This window comes from Aegilops tauschii, chromosome 1, assembly GCF_002575655.3.
Source record: "Aegilops tauschii subsp. strangulata cultivar AL8/78 chromosome 1, Aet v6.0, whole genome shotgun sequence".
Classification (NCBI taxonomy): Eukaryota; Viridiplantae; Streptophyta; class Magnoliopsida; order Poales; family Poaceae; genus Aegilops; species Aegilops tauschii.
The window spans coordinates 448,402,595-448,423,176 of record NC_053035.3 but is presented as its reverse complement, the minus strand read 5'-3'; the positions used below and the strand labels follow the sequence as shown (position 1 = coordinate 448,423,176).

At 46.6% G+C, this 20,582-nt stretch overlaps 1 pseudogene; it reads right to left on the bottom strand.

The window, feature by feature from the left end:
- Positions 1–9,168: 9,168 nt before the first annotated feature.
- Positions 9,169–18,774, bottom strand: LOC109772372 (uncharacterized; annotated as a pseudogene).
- Between the last annotated feature and the right edge of the window lie 1,808 nt (positions 18,775–20,582).

Here is a 20,582-nt window from a genome sequence, read left to right as displayed (position 1 = left end):
TCGTCGAGAAAAAATCTCCCTCGAAAGAGCTTCGTCGCACTGCCTCACCCCTCGCACTGTCTCGTGCTCCACAGGGGAGGCGTTCGGCACGTCACGCTACTCCAGGGGCGGCTCCAAAGAGAGTGGCTCCGGCGCCGAGCAAGGCCTCTAAAAGGAAGGTCGGTGAAGTCACGACCGGTCCCTCGTCGAAGAGGTAAGGATATAAAGGTATACTTTAGCAGTCACATCCAACTGTAACTTGTATGCTTGTTTGACACCAGGGAAAAGGTTCACCGGGCTAAATACGAGGGTCCGGCCAGCCGTACTCCCAGCGCCCTGGATTTAGACCCCGTTGGAAAGGCGGGAGCCGACGTAGGAACATTGCCGGACAGTCCTTCGGCCGAGGGTTCGGAGAATATGTCCATCACCAACTCGGAAGTGGAGAGCGCCATGAACCATCGGCGCTGCAGGGCTGTTTTACGAGACCCTGAGTTCTCGGAAGAGGCATTTAATGCCTTCAGCTCGGCTGATGCGTACATCCGGACTGCTCGAAATGGGCTTAGTAGAGCCACGAAGCAGTATTTAACAGATGTGCGGGTAAGTTTTCTTTGTCCGAATAGGATAACCATATGCCAGTAGCCCCCGGGACTGAAAGCAGTTGGTACAACTGACTTGAGTACCGTTGTATGGCCAGGTTCTTACAGAGAAGAACAACCTGCTATCCCAAGAGCTGGAACAATGTCGGACGCAGCTAAATGCTGCTACCGCCGAACTGGAAAAGTCCAAGAAGGCGCCACCTGGTAATATTCTCCTTCCAACGAGAAAATATACTTATATGCCCTCCATACTAATAGTCTTTCCTATACCGTGACATAATGGTCAGGGGGACTCAAAGAGGCATTGGAAGTCGTGCAAGCGAATGAGCAAGAAGCCAAAAGGCTACAAGCTACAGGCGATCGTGTACTGAAGCAGGCCATTATTGAGAAAAACTAGCTCCAGGATTGCAAGACCCAGCTAGGCGAAGAGCTAAAAGATATGCGGGCCCAGCTAGCCGATTCCGTGAAGGAGAACAAGCAGCTGCGGGGCGGCATATTCAGTATGTATCTGAACTATTTTGAAAGTAGTTCGGCGATATAAGAAACTGATATAGCTATGATTGCAGGTATATTAACGGGCCGTCCTGAAGAGGAGGTGTCCGGATCATCGAGTGATCTGCTGCAAAAGCTGTCGCAAGTGCATGAACAAGCGCGGCTGGCGATGCGGAGTGTTGCCAAGGCTCTATGGCCATCCGCCTCCCCTCCAGGAAGTATGGAGGAGCTTGTAGAGCGGTTCAAAGGAGCGCGGGGGCGTATCCGGCTATGGAAGATATCGGCCTGTCGAGAGGGTGCGCGTGAGGCTTGGGCCATGGTGAAGACTCGGTATACCAAGCTTGATCCTAATCACATGGCTCGGGTCGGACCGGTAGGGCCGAATGGGGAAGAAATTCCCGTTAGCTTGGTGTATGACCAAGTAGGGGTGGCCGCCAAATATTCCCAACAGGATTGTAAGTTAGATCACATGTTGGACGGTATAGAGGAGGAAGTGTTTGAATCCAAGTGACTATGTACTTTCCTCACCGTATGGAATTCTAGCTGAATTGTATATCATTTGTCATGGCAGACCTTTTCGCTTCAACCTCCGGTCCCAAAGGTGCGGAGTGTTTCTGAATACCGTCGCGGCCGAGTAGGCTGGGGTATGCGTGGAAAACTAAGCGTAGGGGTCATAGTTGCTTGAACAGACAAGTTGTATCCGGCTAGTTATGTTATATTACATTGAGGTTGTAAGAAACATCTTCCAGGGAAAATAGTTCCGTTAAGGGTTCCTTTCCCTGGGTATGCATGCATTAGTAGACATGTCAGAATTGTGATGTGAGAATCACGGTGTGTATAGCTTCTGGGGGTTCACAATAGAGTGAGTGCAAAAAAGTATTTTTCATCCACTGACCGAATATTCCCTTAAGAACACTAGCTTTCGGCTTCACCCAGTCTGAGGTACACATCCGGATGACCCGGCAGTAACAATCGCAGAGGTGCTCCCTTTACCACCTTGCCGAACAATTGGGAACGTAGGGGTAAGCACAGGAGCTAGGCAACCCAGCTTGGCCAAAATTTAAGTCATATCGATGCATATAATGGTGAAGAAAAGACATACGAAAAAAACGCGTATGTGTGATGAGCTTAATGCTCGGCAGGTAATATTAACAAGCTTCTGTTAAAAGAAGCCCCCAGGTATATGAGCGTACGTTTGTAAAAATGTGTACGTCAGCAGTATTCGGTCAAGCCGAATGAGAGCTTTACAGCGATAAAATTGTGTAAAAAGGGGGAAAGAGTTATGGAAACTGTAAGGGAGAAGGAGACTAACAAAGTGCTCAGCGCTAGGCATAGAACCTTCGGAGTCTGGCCGCATTGCAGGGGTTCGGCTCTAGGCGATTGTCTGATGCGTCACGAAGACGGTACGCTCCTCCGGTAAGAACTTCGTCAATTATGAAGGTACCCTCCCATTTGGGCTTGAGTTTGTCCTTTTTCTTCTCCGGCAAGCATAGAATGAGTTCGCCAGCGTTGTGAGTCTTGGCCCGTACTTCTCTGCTTTGATATCTTCGAGCCTGCTATTGATAAAATGCTGAACGGGCTTTGGCGACGTCGCGCTCCTCCTCCAGGGCGTCTAGGCTGTCCTGCCGATCCAACTCGGCCTCTTTCTCTTCGTACATACGCACTCGAGGTGAGTCATGTATAATATCGCAGGGAAATACAGCCTCTGCACCGTACACCATGAAGAAAGGTGTGTATCCGGTAGTACGATTGGGCGTGGTCCGCAGCCCCCAGAGTACAGAGTCGAGCTCCTCGACCCAGTGTTTGTCTGATTATTTCAAAGACCGCACTAGTCTGGGTTTGATGCCACTCATAATAAGACCATTAGCTTGCTCGACTTGACCGTTTGTTTGCGGGTGGTAGACAGAGGCGTAATCGAGCTTAATGCCCAGATTAGCACACCAGGTTTTCACCTCGTCAGCTGTGAAATTTGAACCATTATCGGTGATGATGGTGTGCGGTACACCGTAACGGTGTACCACATCGGATATAAATGCAATCACCAGTCCGGACTCGGCCGTTTTAACTGGTCTAGCCTCTATCCACTTGGTGAATTTGTCCACCATGACCAGCAGATATTTTTTCTTATGGCTTCCGCCTTTAAGGGGTCCGACCATGTCCAAGCCCCAGACCGCAAAGGGCCATGTAATGGGGATTGTTTGTAGAGCGGTTGGGGGCATATCGCTTTGGTTGGCGAAGAGTTGGCATCCGACACAGCGCTGGACGAGGTCCTGTGCGTCTGCCTGGGCCATAGGCCAGTAAAATCCTGTACGGAAGGCCTTGCTGACAAGTGCCCGGGCTGCGGCGTGGTGCCCACCGAGACCGGCGTGAATTTCTGCCAAGAGTTGCCACCCCTCCTCCTCGGAGATACACCGTTGAAGGGCTCCGGTAGCGCTTTTCTTGTAGAGCTCTCCTTCGTGAACTTTATAGGCCTTCGAACGCCGGACGATGCGGCGAGCCTCGTTCTGATCTTCTGGGAGCTCCTTCCTATTAAAGTAGGCCAAGAATGGTTCGGTCCACGGGGCAATTACTACCATTAGGAGGTGGGCCGATGGTGTTACTTCGGTGGTTGAGCCTTCGAAGATATCGGCGTGTTCGTTATCTGTGTTTGTGTTCGGAACGTGACTGTCGTTGCTATCTCCCCCTTGCCATACCACGGATGGCTTAAAGAGCCTTTCGAGGAAGATGTTAGGTGGGACGGGGTCGCTCTTAGCACCGATGCGAGCAAGGACGTCTGCCGCCTGGTTACTTTCGTGGGTGATGTGATGGAATTCGAGTCCCTCGAACCGAGCCGACATCTTCAAAACGACATTGCAATAAGCTGCCATCTTTGGATCTTTGGCATCAAAGTCTCCATTAATTTGGGATATTGCAAGGTTTGAGTCCCCGCGCACCTCTAGGCGTTGTATGCCCATTGATACGGCCATCCGGAGGCCATGTAGCAAGGCCTCGTATTCGGCTGCGTTGTTGGAGTCTGTGTATAATATTTGGAGTACGTACTGGATGATATCTCCTGTGGGGGAAGTTAATACGACGCACGCCCCCTAGCCCTACCAACATCTTGGAGCCGTCAAAATGCATCACCCAGTTGGAATATGCGCCGTACTCTTTAGGGAGTTCGGCTTCTGTCCATTCGGCGACGAAGTCAGCCAGTACCTGGGATTTGATGGCTCGACGTGGTTTGTACGTAATGTCAAATGGCAGGAGCTCAATGGCCCATTTGGCAATCCGGCCCATTGCATCCCGGTTGTTAATTATATTATTGAGGGGTACTTCAGAGGCCACCGTGATAGAGCACTCCTGAAAGTAGTGCCGCAATTTTCGAGATGCCATGAAAACTGCATATGCTATTTTTTTGATAATGAGGGTACCGGGATTTGCATGGTGTGAGGACGGTGGATACGTAGTATACCGGCTTCTGGAGCGGAAATTTGTGTCCGTCCCGTTCTCGTTTGACGACGAGTACGGCGCTCACCACCTGGTGTGTTGCTGATATGTATAAGAGCATTGGTTCGCCGGCGTTCGGCGCGGCCAGGATTGGGTTGCTTGCCAGAAGGGCTTTTATTTCTTCCAGTACGGCCGTCGCCGCGTCTGTCCACTCGAAGTTATCGGGCGGTGTAGAAGGCGATAGAGCGGCAGCGCCTTTTCTCCCAACCTGGAGATAAAGCGGCTTAGAGCTGCCACGCACCCAGCGTGTTTTTGGACCTGCTTGAGTTCAGTTGGCATAGCCAGTTGCGACAGAGCTCGGATTTTGGCTGGATTTGCTTCAATCCCTCTATTGGAAACGATGAAGCCCAATAGTTTACCGGCGGGGACGCCGAAGACGCACTTTTCCGGGTTAAGCTTGATGTCATATGTGCGGAGGTTGTCAAATGTGAGACGCAAGTCGTTTATTAGTGTTTCGATGTGTCTAGTTTTGATGACGACGTCGTCCACGTAGGCCTCCACTGTTTTGCTGATCTGTTTCTCGAGGCATGTTTGGATCATGCGCTGGTAGGTGGCGCCGGCGTTCTTGAGCCCGAAAGGCATGGTGTTGAAGCAAAACGGCCCGTATCGTGTAATGAATGCTGTTGCGGCTTGATCGGACTCCTTCATTTTGATTTGATGGTATCCGGAATATGCATCAAGGAAGCACAGCGAGTCGTGACCTGCGGTAGCGTCAATGATTTGATCAATACGGGGAAGAGGGAAGGGATGCTTAGGGCAAGCCTTGTTAAGGTCTTTGAAATCGACGCATAGGCGCCAGGATTTATCCTTCTTTGGTACCATTACCAAGTTTGCCAGCCAGTCCGAATGTTTAATGTCTTTGATGAATCCGGCCTCGATGAGTTTGGCTAGCTCCTCCCCCATAGCTTGTCGTTTGGGTTCGGAAAAGCGCCGCAGAGTTTGCTTGACCGACTTATATCCCTTTAGTATGTTGAGGCTATGTTCGGCCAACTCGCGCGGGATTCCTGGCATATCGAAAGGATGCCAGGCGAATATATCCCAGTTTTCGCGCAGGAAGTCTCGTAGTGCGGCGTCGACTACAGGGCTGAGTTGCGCTCCGATAGACGCTGTCTTCTTCGGGTCTGTTGGATGGACCTGAAATTTGACTATTTCTTCTGCTGGCTTGAAGGAAGTGGATTTGGGTCGTTTGTCCAGGATCACATCGTCCTTATCCACGGTGGAGCGTAGTGCGGTTAGTTCTTCGGCCGCAAGGGCCTCAGACAATGCCTCGAGGGCCAAGGATGCGGTTTTATTCTCGGCGCGGAGGGCTATGTCCGGATCGATGACAAGGGTGATTATTCCATTAGGCCCGGGCATTTTTAGCTTCATATACCCATAATGAGGTATGGCTTGAAAGCGCATGAAAGCCTCTCGCCCTAACAGGGCGTGGTACCCACTGTTGAAAGGGGCCACCTGGAAAGTTATTTCTTCGGACCGATAATTCTCCGACGTGCCGAACACCACATTAAGTGTAATTTTTCCTGCACACCGAGCTTCCCGGCTGGGAATGATACCTCGAAAGGTTGTGTTGCTTTTCTCGATGCGGCTCATGTCTATTTCCATCTTATGGAGCGTTCCTCGTAAATGAGGTTTAGTCCACTGCTGCCGTCCATGAGGACCTCTGTAAGTCGAAAGCCGTCCACGATGGGACTGAGGACTAGGGCAGCTGGCGCTCGGACTGTTCTATATTTAGGTTCGTCACTGGCGTTGAAGGTTATGGCCGTGTCGTTCCAGGGGTCAATTGCAGCGACCTGGCAAACTTCGGCGAGATTGCGTAGGGCCCTTTTACGCTTGTTGTTTGAAGCGAATGTCTCGAAGACTGCCAATACTCTATTGTCGTCGTTTGCTGGAGAGTGTTGTTCTGGGGTGTCCTTGATAAGGATGTCCTCGCCGCTCTTGGCCACCTGCCGAAGTATCCAACATGCTCTAAGGTTGTGGGTTGCCACGGTATCCGGCGTCGTGTGTATTTTGCATGGGCCTTTGAGCCATCCCTCCAGAACGGTGCCGTGCAACGTAATAGGTTTATGTTTTTTGACTGTTCGGCTGGGCGTGCCACGAGGGCGCGTACTTTTTGCCTGTAAGGGGAGCCGGGATGGTTCCCAGCAAGCTGCCTGAGTTTTCCAGGCGCTTTCCATCGCGCTGTACTTTTGTACGATAGTTGCTTGGTCAGCGAACTTTGGTATGCGACAACGATTGATGGTGTTAAGGATACCTTCGTCCGCGCAGTTGTTGGAGAATGCTGCTATCGCGTCTTCGTCGCGACAGTCTTTTACCTTGTTTTTAACAAGGAGGAATCCGGCCCAGAAGTGGTGGACCGTTTCCTGAAACTGTTGTTTGATGCTCCTGAGAGCGTCTATGTCCGGGTGGGTGGAATAGAATCCGAACCCTGACCCGATTTTGGATCCGGAGTTTGGAGGTCTACCGGGCCGGACAGTTCGGGCTCCGGGTTATCGACCGATTTTTTAGGCTCGTCATCCGACTTTATGTTCGAAGGAGGAGGCATGCTTTTCTGCCGGAAAATATCCGGCTCTTCGAGATCGGCGATCTGAACATAGTTCGTCTTCAATATAGTGGAAGAGTTGCTCCGCTCCTCGACTACCGCTATCTGATGGGTGATCGGTGGAGTTTTAATTTCTCTCTGGTCGGGTTTAAGCCCGACCCAATCGTAGTCTGTAGCGACACCCAAGGCGGCCATGCGATCCAGGAGTTCGTTCAACGACGATAACTCCATTGGATCCATGCGGGAGGAGTATTCGGGATCAACGCGGAGGCGATTTTCGATGACTTGAGAGGTCATCGTCGGCTTAAGGGCCGAGCCGGCGGTCATGACAAAGCCGCCGAGCCGGAGGGTCTGGCCTGGGGCCAGGGCTCCACTGGAGATGATATTATCCTTGACAACAAGGCGAGCCATCGACCCTCTTGGCGACGACATAGTGGAACTCTCAATGAAAGAACCAATGTCGGTGTCAAAACCGGTGGATCTCGGGTAGGGGGTCCCAAACTGTGCGTCTAGGATCGATGGTAACAGGAGACGGGGGACACCGTGTTTTACCCAGGTTCGGGCCCTCTCTATGGAGGTAATACCCTACTTCCTGCTTGATTGATCTTGATGAATATGAGTGTTACAAGAGTTGATCTACCACGAGATTGTAATGGCTAAACCCTAGAAGTCTAGCCTATGAGTATATGGTAATGAATCTGGCCTATCCGGACTATGCCCTCCGGTTTATATAGACACCGGAGAGATCTAGGGTTACATGGAGTCAGTTACATAGGAGGAAATCTTCATAATCGGTCGCCTAGCTTGCCTTCCACGCCAAGTAGAGTCCAATCCGGACACGGGTGCAGTCTTCGGTCTTCATGTCTTCACAGCCCATCAGTCCGGCCCACGGATAACAGACCGGACGCCCGAGGACCCCTTGGTCCAGGACTCCCTCAGCGGTGGACGACGATGGAAGTCTATTCATGAAAAGCTATAGAATCCTCCAGATGAAGGAACGCAGAAAAGCAGCATCGATCTAGCGGACTCCCGAACCAACGCTGCAAAGCGGCACCGCTCCATCGGAAAGAAACAAAACACCATGTAACGAAAGAAAGACCGACCGAGGCAACATCGGCACGCACGCAACAACAACCGATGCACAAACCGATGACGAATAGGAACCCAGAAAACGGACCTGGCCCAACAGCGGCAGGATCGACAGCTACGTGACAACCGAACCAACAGCGACCAGAACATAATCCAATAACCAATCAAGAGATCGACACCGACGTAACGACTGGACCAACAGCGGTTAACCAATCAAAAACTGAAAGAAGCATCGAAGCAAAAAAACTGCCTTGACCCACACAAAACAGAAAATATTAAATGAACCAAACCAAGCTGCATACACGTTCAAAAAATTTCAAATGAAAACCTAGACACACCACTCATTTGTACGCATCCATGTACCAAAATAATACACGTGCCAGATTCAAACCTACACAAGAGTCACTTTCAATCAAGTGGGTAAATATTGGAGCAAAAACGCTCCCGGATATAGAGGCTTGGGTATGTTTGAAAGCGGGCAAATTTGGCAAGAATCTTTCCACTACACACTTCACCTACAATTTGGTCCCGTGCCGACCGTAGTTAGGCCAACTCCACCGCGCGACCCCAAACAGACATCCGTTTTGTCCGGATTCTGTCCGTTTGGGTAGGGCAATGGGGTCGTGTCTGGGCGTGTCCTGGGATGTGGTGGCCGTGCCCCCAGCGTGCGGCCGCATCCATTTGCCCCATCCTGTCCGCGTCTATTTAAAAAAGAGAGCAACGTTTCAAATGCTAAGCCCTAGTTCATCAGGCCAGCGGCCCCAGTTCATCACGCCGGAAACAGAGCCAGCGGCCTACACGTCCATCGCCGGCATCAGCCAGCGGCCGGCAACACAGCCAGCCTCCAAAATGAATAGTTGTCCTCGCCGGCAACACAGCCGGCGTCCAAAATGAATGTTTTTCTCGCCGGCACACAGCCAGCGGCCTAGTGGGCGGGCGGCACCCATGCCAGCCTCCAAAAAGAACGACCACGGCCGATCTGACGACCTAGTTCAGGCCGTCGGCGTCGAGCATCTCCTTCTGCCTGGCCTCGAACCAGGCCCTCGTCTTCTCGCTCATCTTGGACAAGTCCACGCCCATGATCGCAAGGGTCACCTCCTTCGCTTTGGTGGCGGCATTGGTGGCCTCGATGTCGAGCTGCCTCTGCCTGGCCTTGACATTGTCGGCCTCGATGTCGAGCTGCCTTTGCCGGGCCGCCTCCTCCATGTCGATCTTCCTCCTCTTGGCCGCCCCCTCCATCTCAAGCTTCTTCCTTTGAAGGTCTAGGTATTGCTTCATTTGCTCGTCCTTGCTTTGCCGCTTCTTCTCGTCCCTCACATCCTTTTGAGACATCATGCCATGCAAAGTGTCATGCAATGCCATGGATGAGGCATCACGTATGTCGTTGCTACCTCTTGAGCACTGCGTTGGTTTTCCCTTGAAGAGGAAAGGGTGATGCAGCAAAGTAGCGTAAGTATTTACCTCAGTTTTTGAGAACCAAGGTATCAATCCAGCAGGAGGCCACACACGAGTCCCTCGCACCTACACAAACAAATAAATCCTCGCAACCAATGCAATAAAGGGGTTGTCAATCCCTTCACGGTCACTTACGAGAGTGAGATCTGATAGATATGATAAGATAATATTTTTGGTATTTTTATGATAAAGATGCAAAGTAAAGAGAGTAAAATAAAAACGGCGCCAGAAATAGCTTGTTGTCGGGAGATTAATATGATGGAAAATAGACCCGGGGGCCATAGGTTTCACTAGTGGCTTCTCTCAAGAGCATAAGCATTACGGTGGGTGAACAAATTACTGTTGAGCAAGTGACAGAATTGAGCATAGTTATGAGAATATCTAGGTATGATCATGTATATAGGCATCACGTCCGAGACAAGTAGACCGACTCCTGCCTGCATCTACTACTATTACTCCACACATCGACCGCTATCCAGCATGCATCTAGAGTATTAAGTTCATAAGAACGGAGTAATGCTTTAAGCAAGATGACATGATGTAGAGGGATAAACTCATGCAATATGATATAAACCCCATCTTGTTATCCTCGATGGCAACAATACAATACGTGCCTTGCTGCCCCTACTGTCACTGGGAAAGGACACCGCAAGATTGAACCCAAAGCTAAGCACTTCTCCCATTGCAAGAAAGATCAATCTAGTAGGCCAAACCAAACTGATAATTCGAAGAGACTTGCAAAGATAACCAATCATACATAAAAGAATTCAGAGAAGATTCAAATATTGTTCATAGATAAACTTGATCATAAACCCACAATTCATCGGTCTCAACAAACACACCGCAAAAGAAGATTACATCGAATAGATCTCCACGAGAGAGGGGGAGAACATTGTATTGAGATCCAAAAAGAGAGAAGAAGCCATCTAGCTAATAACTATGGACCCGAAGGTCTGAGGTAAACTACTCACACATCATTGGAGAGGCTATGGTGTTGATGTAGAAGCCCTCCGTGATCGATGCCCCCTCCGGCGGAGCTCCGAAACAGGCCCCAAGATGGGATCTCACGGGTACAGAAGGTTGCGGTGGTGGAATTAGGTTTTTGGCTCCGTATCTGGTAGTTTGGGGGTACGTAGGTATATATAGGAGGAAGGAGTACGTCGGTGGGGCAACAGGGGGCCCACGAGGGTGGAGGGCGCGCCCAGGGGGGTAGGCGCGCCCCTACCTCGTGCCCTCCTGGTTGATGTCTTGACGTAGGGTCCAGGTCCTCTGGATCACGTTCGTTCCGAAAATCACGTTCCCGAAGGTTTCATTCCGTTTGGACTCCGTTTGATATTCTTTTTCTGCGAAACTCTGAGATAGGCAAAAATCAGCAATTCTGGGCTGGGCCTCCGGTTAATATGTTAGTCCCAAAAATAATATAAAAGTGTATAATAAAGCCCAATAATGTCCAAAACAGAATATAATATAGCATGGAACAATAAAAAATTATAGATACGTTGGAGACGTATCAAGCATCCCCAAGCTTAATTCCTGCTCGTCCTCGAGTAGGTAAATGATAAAAACAGAATTTTTGATGTGGAATGCTACTTTGCATAATTTCAATGTAATTCTTCTGAATTGTGGTATGAATATTCAGATCCAAAAGATTCAAGACAAAAGTTTAATATTGACATAAAAATAATAATACTTCAAGCATACTAACTAAGCAATTATGTCTTCTCAAAATATCATGGCCAAAGAAAGTTATCCCTACAAAATCATATAGTCTGGCTATGCTCTATCTTCACCACACAAAATATTTAAATCATGCACAACCCCGATGACAAGCCAAGCAATTGTTTCATACTTTTGACGTTCTCAAACTTTTTCAATCTTCACGCAATACATGAGCGTGAGCCATGGACATAGCACTATATGTGGAATAGAATGGTGGTTGTGGAGAAGACAAAAAGGAGAAGATACTCTCACATCAACTAGGCGTATCAACGGGCTATGGAGATGCCCATCAATAGATATCAATGTGAGTGAGTAGGGATTGCCATGCAACGGATGCACTAGAGCTATAAGTATATGAAAGCTCAACAAAAGAAACTAAGTGGGTGTGCATCCAACTCGCTTGCTCACAAAGACCTAGGGCATTTTGAGGAAGCCCATCATTGGAATATACAAGCCAAGTTCTATAATGAAAAATTCCCACTAGTATATGAAAGTGATATCATAGGAGACTCTCTATCACGAAGATAATGGTGCTACTTTGAAGCACAAGTGTGGTAAAAGGATAGTAACATTGTCCCTTCTCTCTTTTTCTCTCATTCATTTTTTATTTGGGCCTTTTCTTCCCTTTTTTATGGCCTCTTTTTTTATTTCGTCCGGAGTCTCATCCCGACTTGTGGGGGAATCATAGTCTCCATCATCCTTTCCTCACTTGGGACAATGCACTAAAAATGATGATCATCACACTTTTATTTACTTACAACTCAACAATTACAACTCAATACTTAGAACAAAATATGACTCTATGTGAATGCCTCCGGCGGTGTACCGGGATATGCAGTGAATCAAGAGTGACATGTATGAAAGAATTATGAACGGTGGCTTTGCCACAAATACAATGTCAACTACATGATCATGCGAAGCAATATGACAATGATGGAGCGTGTCATAGTAAACGGAACGGTGGTAAGTTGCATGGCAATATATCTCGGAATGGCTATGGAAATGACATAATAGGTAGGTATGGTGGCTGTTTTGAGGAAGGTATATGGTGGGTGTATGATACCGGCGGAAAGTGCGCGGTATTAGAGAGGCTAGCAATGGTGGAAGGAAGAAAAGTGCGTATAATCCATGGACTCAACATTAGCCATAAAGAACTCATATACTTATTGCAAAAATCTACAAGTTATCAAAGCAAAGTATTACGTGCATGCTCCTAGGGGGATAGATTGGTAGGAAAAGACCATCGCTCGTCCCCGACCGCCACTCATAAGGAAGACAATCAATAAATAAATCATGCTCCGACTTCATCACATAACGGTTCACCATACGTGCATGCTACGGGAATCAAAAACTTTAACACAAGTATTTCTCAAATTCAAAACTACTCAACTAGCATGACTCTAATATCATCATCTCCATATCTCAGAACAATTATCAAGCATCTAACTTCTCATAGTATTCAACACACTCATAAGAATTTTTTCTTTTTCTTTACTAATCTTGAATGCCTATTATTGTTAAAGAAAACTACCATGCTGTTTTGTAGGACTATCAAAATAATATAAGTGAAGAATGAGAGAACAATAGTTTCTATAAAACAAAATCACCACCGTGCTCTAAAAGATATAAGTGAAGCACTAGAGCAAAAACTATATAACTCAAAAGATATAAGTGAAGCACATAGATTATTCTAATAAATTCCGAATCAAGTGTGACTCTCTCAAAAGGTGTGTACAGCAAGGATGATTGTGGTAAACTAAAAAAATAAAGACTCAAATCATACAAGACGCTCCAAGCAAAACACATATCATGTGGTGAATAAAAATATAGCTCCAAGTAAAGTTACCGATGGAAGTAGACGAAAGAGGGGATGCCTTCCGGGGCATCCCCAAGCTTTGGCTTTTGGGTGTCCTTAGATTACCTTGGGGTGCCATGGGCATCCCCAAGCTTAGGCTCTTGCCACTCCTTGTTCCATAATCCATCAAATCTTTCACCCAAAACTTGAAAACTTCACAACACAAAACTCAGCAGAAAATCTCGTGAGCTCCGTTAGCGAAAGAAAACAAAAGACCACTTCAAGGTACTGTAATGAACTCATTATTTATTTATATTGGTGTTAAAACTACTGTATTCCAACTTCTCTATGGTTTATAAACTATTTTACTAGCCATAGATTCATCAAAATAAGCAAACAACACACGAAAAACAGAATCTGTCAAAAACAGAACAGTCTGTAGTAATCTGTAACTAACGCAAACTTCTGGAACTCCAAAAATTCATCCAAAATAGGAAGACCTAGAAAATTTGTTTATTGATCATCAGCAATTGGAATCAATATTTTATCACGTTCTGGTGATTTTTAACAATTATTTTCGTGAACAGAAAGTTTCTGGAATTTTCTGCAAGATCAAATAACTATCATCCAAGAAGACCCTATAGGTTAAACTTGGCACAAATACTAATTAAAACATAAAAACACATCTAACCAGAGGCTAGATCAAAGTTTTATTCCTAAACATAAGCAAAAAGCAAAAAAAAACTAAAAATAAAATTGGGTTGCCTCCCAACAAGCGCTATCGTTTAACGCCCCTAGCTAGGCATAAAAGCAAGGATAGATCTAGGTATTGCCATCTTTGGTAGGCAATCCATAAGTGGCTCTCATAATAGATTCATAAGGTAATTTTATTTTCTTTCTAGGGAAGTGTTCCATGCCTTTATTTAATGGAAATTGGAATCTAATATTCCCTTCCTTCATATCAATAATTGCACCAATCGTTCTAAGGAAAGGTCTACCAAGAATAATAGGACATGAAGGATTGCAATCTATGTCAAGAACAATAAAATCTATGGGCACATAGTTCCTATTTGCAACAATAAGAACATCATTAATTCTTCCCATAGGTTTCTTCATAGTGAAATCCGCAAGGTGCAAGTTTAGAGAGCAATCATCAAAATCACGGAAACCTAGCAAATCGCACAAAGTCTTTGAAATCGTGGAAACACTAGCACCCAAATCACACAAAGCATAGAATTCATGATCTTTAATCTTAATTTTAATGGTAGGTTCCCATTCATCATAAAGTTTTCTCGGGATAGAAACTTCCAACTCAAGTTTTTCTTCATAAGATTGCATCAAAGCATCAACGATATGTTTGGTAAAGGCTTTATTTTGACTATAAGCATGAGGAGAATTTAGCACGGATTGCAACAAGGAAATACAATCTATCAAAGAGCAATTATCATAATTAAATTCCTTGAAATCCAAAATAGTGGGTTTATTAATATCTAATGTTTTGATCTCTTCAATCCCACTTTTATCAATTTTAGGATCAATATCTAAAAACTCTGAATTTTTGGAACGCCTTCTAGGTAAAGGTAGATCATATTCAGTCCCATAATTATCAAGATTCATATTGCAAAACAAATATTTAATAGGGGACACATCAATAACTTTTAGATCTTCATCTTTATTTTCATAGAAATTTGAAGAACACGCTTTCACAAAGCAATCTTTCTTAGCACGCATCCTAGCGGTTCTTTCTTTGCACTCATCAATGGAAATTCTCATGGCTTTGAGAGACTCATTGATATCATGCTTAAGAGGAATAGATCTAAGTTTTAAAGAATCAACATCAAGAGAAATTCTATCAACGTTCCTAGCCAATTCATCAACTTTAAGCAATTTTTCTTCAAGCAAAGCATTGAAATTCTTTTGCGAATTCATAAATTCCTTAACACTAGTCTCAAATTCAGAAGGCATCTTATTAACGTTTCCATAAGAATTGTTGTAGGAATTACCATAATTATTAGAGGAATTACTAGGATAAGGCCTAGGATTAAAGTTTCCTCTATACGTGTTGTTACCAAAATTATTCCTACCAACAAAATTCACATCCATAGATTCATTATTATTCTCAATCAAAGTAGACAAAGGCATATCATTAGGATCAGAAGAAACACTCTTAGTAGCAAATAATTTCATAAGTTCATCCATCTTTCCACTCAAAACATTAATTTCTTCTATCGCATGCACTTTTTTATTAGTAGATCTTTCAGTGTGCCATTGGGAATAATTAACCATAATATTATCTAGGAGTTTAGTGGATTCTCCTAAAGTGATTTCCATAAAAGTGCCTCCCGCGGCCGAATCTAAAAGATTTCTAGAAGCAAAATTCAATCTGGCATAAATTTTTTGTATAATCATCCACAAATTCAAACCACGCGTAGGGCAATTACGTATCATTAATTTCATCCTCTCCCAAGATTGTGCAACATGTTCATGATCAAGTTGCTTAAAATTCATAATATCGTTTCTAAGAGAGATGATCTTAGCGGGACGAAAATATTTAGAGATAAAAGCATCTTTGCACTTGTTCCAAGAATCAATACTATTTTTAGGCAAAGATGAAAACCAAGCTTTAGCACGATCTCTAAGCGAAAAAGGAAATAACTTCAATTTAACAATATCATTGTCCACATCTTTCTTCTTTTGCATATCACACAAATCAACAAAGCTATTTAGATGGGTAGCGGCATCTTCACTAGGAAGGCCGGCGAATTGATCTTTCATGACAAGATTCAACAAGGCAGCATTGATTTCACAAGATTCAGTATCGGTAAGAGGAGCAATCGGAGTGCTAAGTAAATCATTATTGTTGGTATTGGTAAAGTCACATAATTTGGTATTATCTTGAGCCATCGTGACAAGCAAGCAATCCAACACACGAGCAAACAAGAAGCAAGCGAAAAAGAGGCAAACAGAAAAGAGAGGGCGAGTAAAACGGCAAGGGTGAAGTGGGGGAGAGGAAAACGAGAGGCAAATGGCAAATAATGTAATGCGGGAGATAAGGGTTTGTGATGGGTACTTGGTATGTTGACTTTTGCGTAGACTCCCCGGCAACGGCGCCAGAAATCCTTCTTGCTACCTCTTGAGCACTGCGTTGGTTTTCCCTTGAAGAGGAAAGGGTGATGCAGCAAAGTAGCGTAAGTATTTCCCTTAGTTTTTGAGAACCAAGGTATCAATCCAGTAGGAGGCCACGCACGAGTCCCTCGCACCTACACAAACAAATAAATCCTCGCAACCAACGCAATAAAGGGGTTGTCAATCACTTCACGGTCACTTACGAGAGTGAGATCTGATAGATATGATAAGATAATATTTTTGGTATTTTTATGATAAAGATGCAAAGTAAAGAAAGTAAAATAAAAACGGCGCCAGAAATAGCTTGTTGTCGGGAGATTAATATGATGGAAAAGAGACCCGGGGGCCATAGTTTTCACTAGTGGCTTCTCTCAAGAGCATAAGCATTACGGTGGGTGAACAAATTACTGTTGAGCAATTGACATAATTGAGCATAGTTATGAGAATATCTAGGTATGATCATGTATATAGGCATCACGTCCGAGACAAGTAGACCGACTCCTGCCTGCATCTACTACTATTACTCCACACATCGACCGCTATCCAGCATGCATCTAGAGTATTAAGTTCATAAGAACGGAGTAACGCTTTAAGCAAGATGACATGATGTAGAGGGATAAACTCATGCAATATGATATAAACCCCATCTTGTTATCCTCGATGGCAACAATACAATACGTGCCTTGCTGCCCCTACTGTCACTGGGAAAGGACACCGCAAGATTGAACCCAAAGCTAAGCACTTCTCCCATTGCAAGAAAGATCAATCTAGTAGGCCAAACCAAACTGATAATTCGAAGAGACTTGCAAAGATAACCAATCATACATAAAAGAATTCAGAGAAGATTCAAATATTGTTCATAGATAAACTTGATCATAAACCCAGAATTCATCGGTCTCAACAAACACACCGCAAAAGAAGATTACATCGAATAGATCTCCACGAGAGAGGGGGAGAACATTGTATTGAGATCCAAAAAGAGAGAAGAAGCCATCTAGCTAATAACTATGGACCCGGAGGTCCGAGGTAAACTACTCACACATCATCAGAGAGGCTATGGTGTTGATGTAGAAGCCCTCCGTGATCGATGCCCCCTCCGATGGAGCTCCGGAACAGGCCCCAAGATGGGATCTCACGGGTACAGAAGGTTGCGGCGGTGGAATTAGGTTTTTGGCTCCGTATCTGGTAGTTTGGGGGTACGTAGGTATATATAGGAGGAAGGAGTACGTCGGTGGAGCAACAGGGGGCCCACGAGGGTGGAGGGCGCGCCCAGGGGGGTAGGCGCGCCCCCTACCTCGTGCCCTCCTGGTTGATGTCTTGACGTAGGGTCCAAGTCCTCTGGATCACGTTCGTTCCGAAAATCACGTTCCCGAAGGTTTCATTCCGTTTGGACTCCGTTCGATATTCTTTTTCTGCGAAACTCTGAAATAGGCAAAAAACAATTCTGGGCTAGGCCTTCGGTTAATAGGTTAGTCCCAAAAGTAATATAAAAGTGTATAATAAAGCCCAATAATGTCCAAAACAGAATATAATATAGCATGGAACAATAAAAAATTATAGATACGTTGGAGACATATCAGTCGTCAACCTTGGAGTTGGTCTTGCCCCTCGGCCTCTTCAACGCCTCGCCATCTCCACCTCCGGCGAACTTGGCCGTCTTCATGCCTCTCTTCCTTTGAAGTTCACGGTATTGGTCCCTGAACTTAGGGCAATTGTTGATGATCGTCCGCGTAAGAGTGAATGGTTTGTCATTGTGCCGGGCCTTGAATGCCTCCAAAGATTGAAATGCCTACACCACATGATCAACAACAATTGAACATGCAAACATATACAAGGCCGAAGTCTCATCGCCGTAGCAAGGAAAGGACTAGGATGAGGAGAGCATACCATGTCCCAACGTCGAGACCACTCACGGGCCGTGCTTCAACGCTCTCAAATGCGGCGCAATACTTGTTGCACTCTTGTTGGATGAACAACCACCTCTTTTGAATCGAGGTGATGCCACAGATGCTTGTAATTTGGTAGGGCTCAAACATCTTCCTTTCATGGAATGTTTTGTGGACTCTCGTCCAAAAAACAAGGCCCTTTTGTTGCGCGCCGGTCCTCGGATCTTGGCTAATATCCATCCAACATTGGCAAATCAACTTGTCCTCATCTTGTGTATATGAACCCGTGCGAATGCTCTTCCTCCTCTTTTATTCTTCCGCTCTTTGGGTGAGCTTGTCAATGAACAATGGCTCGCCACTAATATTAACGTCATTGCCTTATTCTTCATCACCATCACCTTCGCAATAGATGTCATCGTCTTCATGCCACGAGTCACCATGGTCGTAGTCAGCACGGTCGTCGGCCTCTTCATCGGGGACGTACTGGGCGCGGCCATCCTGACTTTGGGTCTCGTCGGGGTCGTAGGCGTGGCCCTGCCCACCCTCGAAAATCACGTCCTCCATGTACTGGTTGTAGAAGGGGTCGTCGACCGGTGGCGTTGGTGTTGGCATTCCGTCAAACAAGACGCGGGGGGGACGGCATGGTGCCCGTGAACGGTGCCCGTGCTTGCTTTCTTTGCATCTCGACGGACGGCCGCCGCTGCTGCTGGACCCAGGCGTGACGTTGAGGTCGATGACGGCCGAGGGGCGCGGTGTGGACGGCACGATCACGCCAACATCCGGCGACCCCGAGAAACAGGTCTAGCTGTCGTGCTTTGGCGGAGGAAAGCCGGGCGACATGGGCGTGGTCCGCGACTGGCAGTGCGGAGGCCGGGCGACCGACGAGCCTGTGCTCGCCGGGCCGACGGCCGTTGCAGGAAACTGGCCGGACGGCCCATGCCAAGCATGAGGAGGGCGTGCGCTTTATTGACGATGTCCTCCTTCTCGTCGACCGCGGCCTCCATCGCATCGCGCTCGGCGGCGAACTTGGCCGCGGCGGCATTGACCTTGACGACCGCTCTCCGGCCCCTCCTCTTCGCCGATTCCGCGTCCAACTTGGTGATCTCCTCCGGCGTGCACTCCGACCGCGGCTTCCTTGGCGCCTTGGCCGCCTTCTTCTTCACCTTTGGGGGCGGGACGACGGCCTGTCCGCTGGAATTCGGCTGGGCGTCGGCCATGGACGGGGGAGGGAGGGGGCGGCGGGAGGGACGTGGGAGGGTTTGGGGGAAATGGCGCCAAATGGGGCGCGGGGGGGTTTTGCTTTGTGGCACCGACAGGCGGGCCAGGGGAGGACAAGCGTGCGTGTCCCGCCCGTCCGCGCGCTGTCCGTTTCACCCCAAAATCGGCACAAACTTGGGCCCGGGATGGGTCGAAAGCGGACACAAAACGGACAAAAGTCCGTTTGCGCCCGCGCGCTGGGCCTTCTGGTTTGTCCGTTTTACCCCTAACGGACAGGGCCGGACAGGATGGGGTCGCGCGGTGGAGTTGGCCTTAATGTTCCGTCGGACAGTACTAATGCTTGAGGGTACACGCCAGATTGAGTTGTTAGGTGGGAGCATCTGAAAATAATTACTGTATTTGGCAGGTTTTGCGGATTATGTTAAAGATTCACAATAATATATGGTCTTTTTGATTCATATATGATTTTTTAGGAAAGTTCACATGATTTCAGAAACATATAGGTAGGGGTGTAGAGGTTTGGTGCAAGGTCTGGGCAGGCGGCCCCGACAATACGCACCCCTTTGTCAGTTAATAGGAGTAGCGATAGCTGTTGCCATGTATTACTTTCTAAGGTCTTGATTTTTTTAAAAAAATTGCAGGGTTTGTAAAGTCTTGATGAATAATTAATAAAATAGATGTATGCATCGTCCTGATGCAGAGGTCCGGAGTCATCCTTCATTTCGAAAAAAAGGCAGAGGTGTACAGCAGCGCCCGAACCCGTCCCGCTTTTGCATACAATAAGATGAAACTTAGTTCAATTTAGCAATATGTAAGTCGCCTGAAATCTGATTTTGGGTCAGCCAATATTTTTGGCCGTTGATTCTGCATTAAGATTCATGCTCTTCTGGTTTGTACGAGTTACTTTGTGTCTGTTTTTTTTTGAGAAATTCTTTGTGTCTGTTTCTTTTTTGACTGACGACGTATTTGGGTCAGTTAATTCCTAAACGGGCTAAAGCCCATTACATGTGCGCCCCAGCTCTCCCTCTCTCTCCCTTTGTCTTCTTTCTTGTTTTTCTGTTCTTTTTTTTGCTTTTCTTTTTTCTTTTTCTTTATTAGTCGGGTTTTTTGTCTGGGTATTTTTGGGATGTTGGATAAATGTAAAATATATATGGACAAATTCTGAAAAATATATGTGAAAATTGTAATATTATATGGTTGCT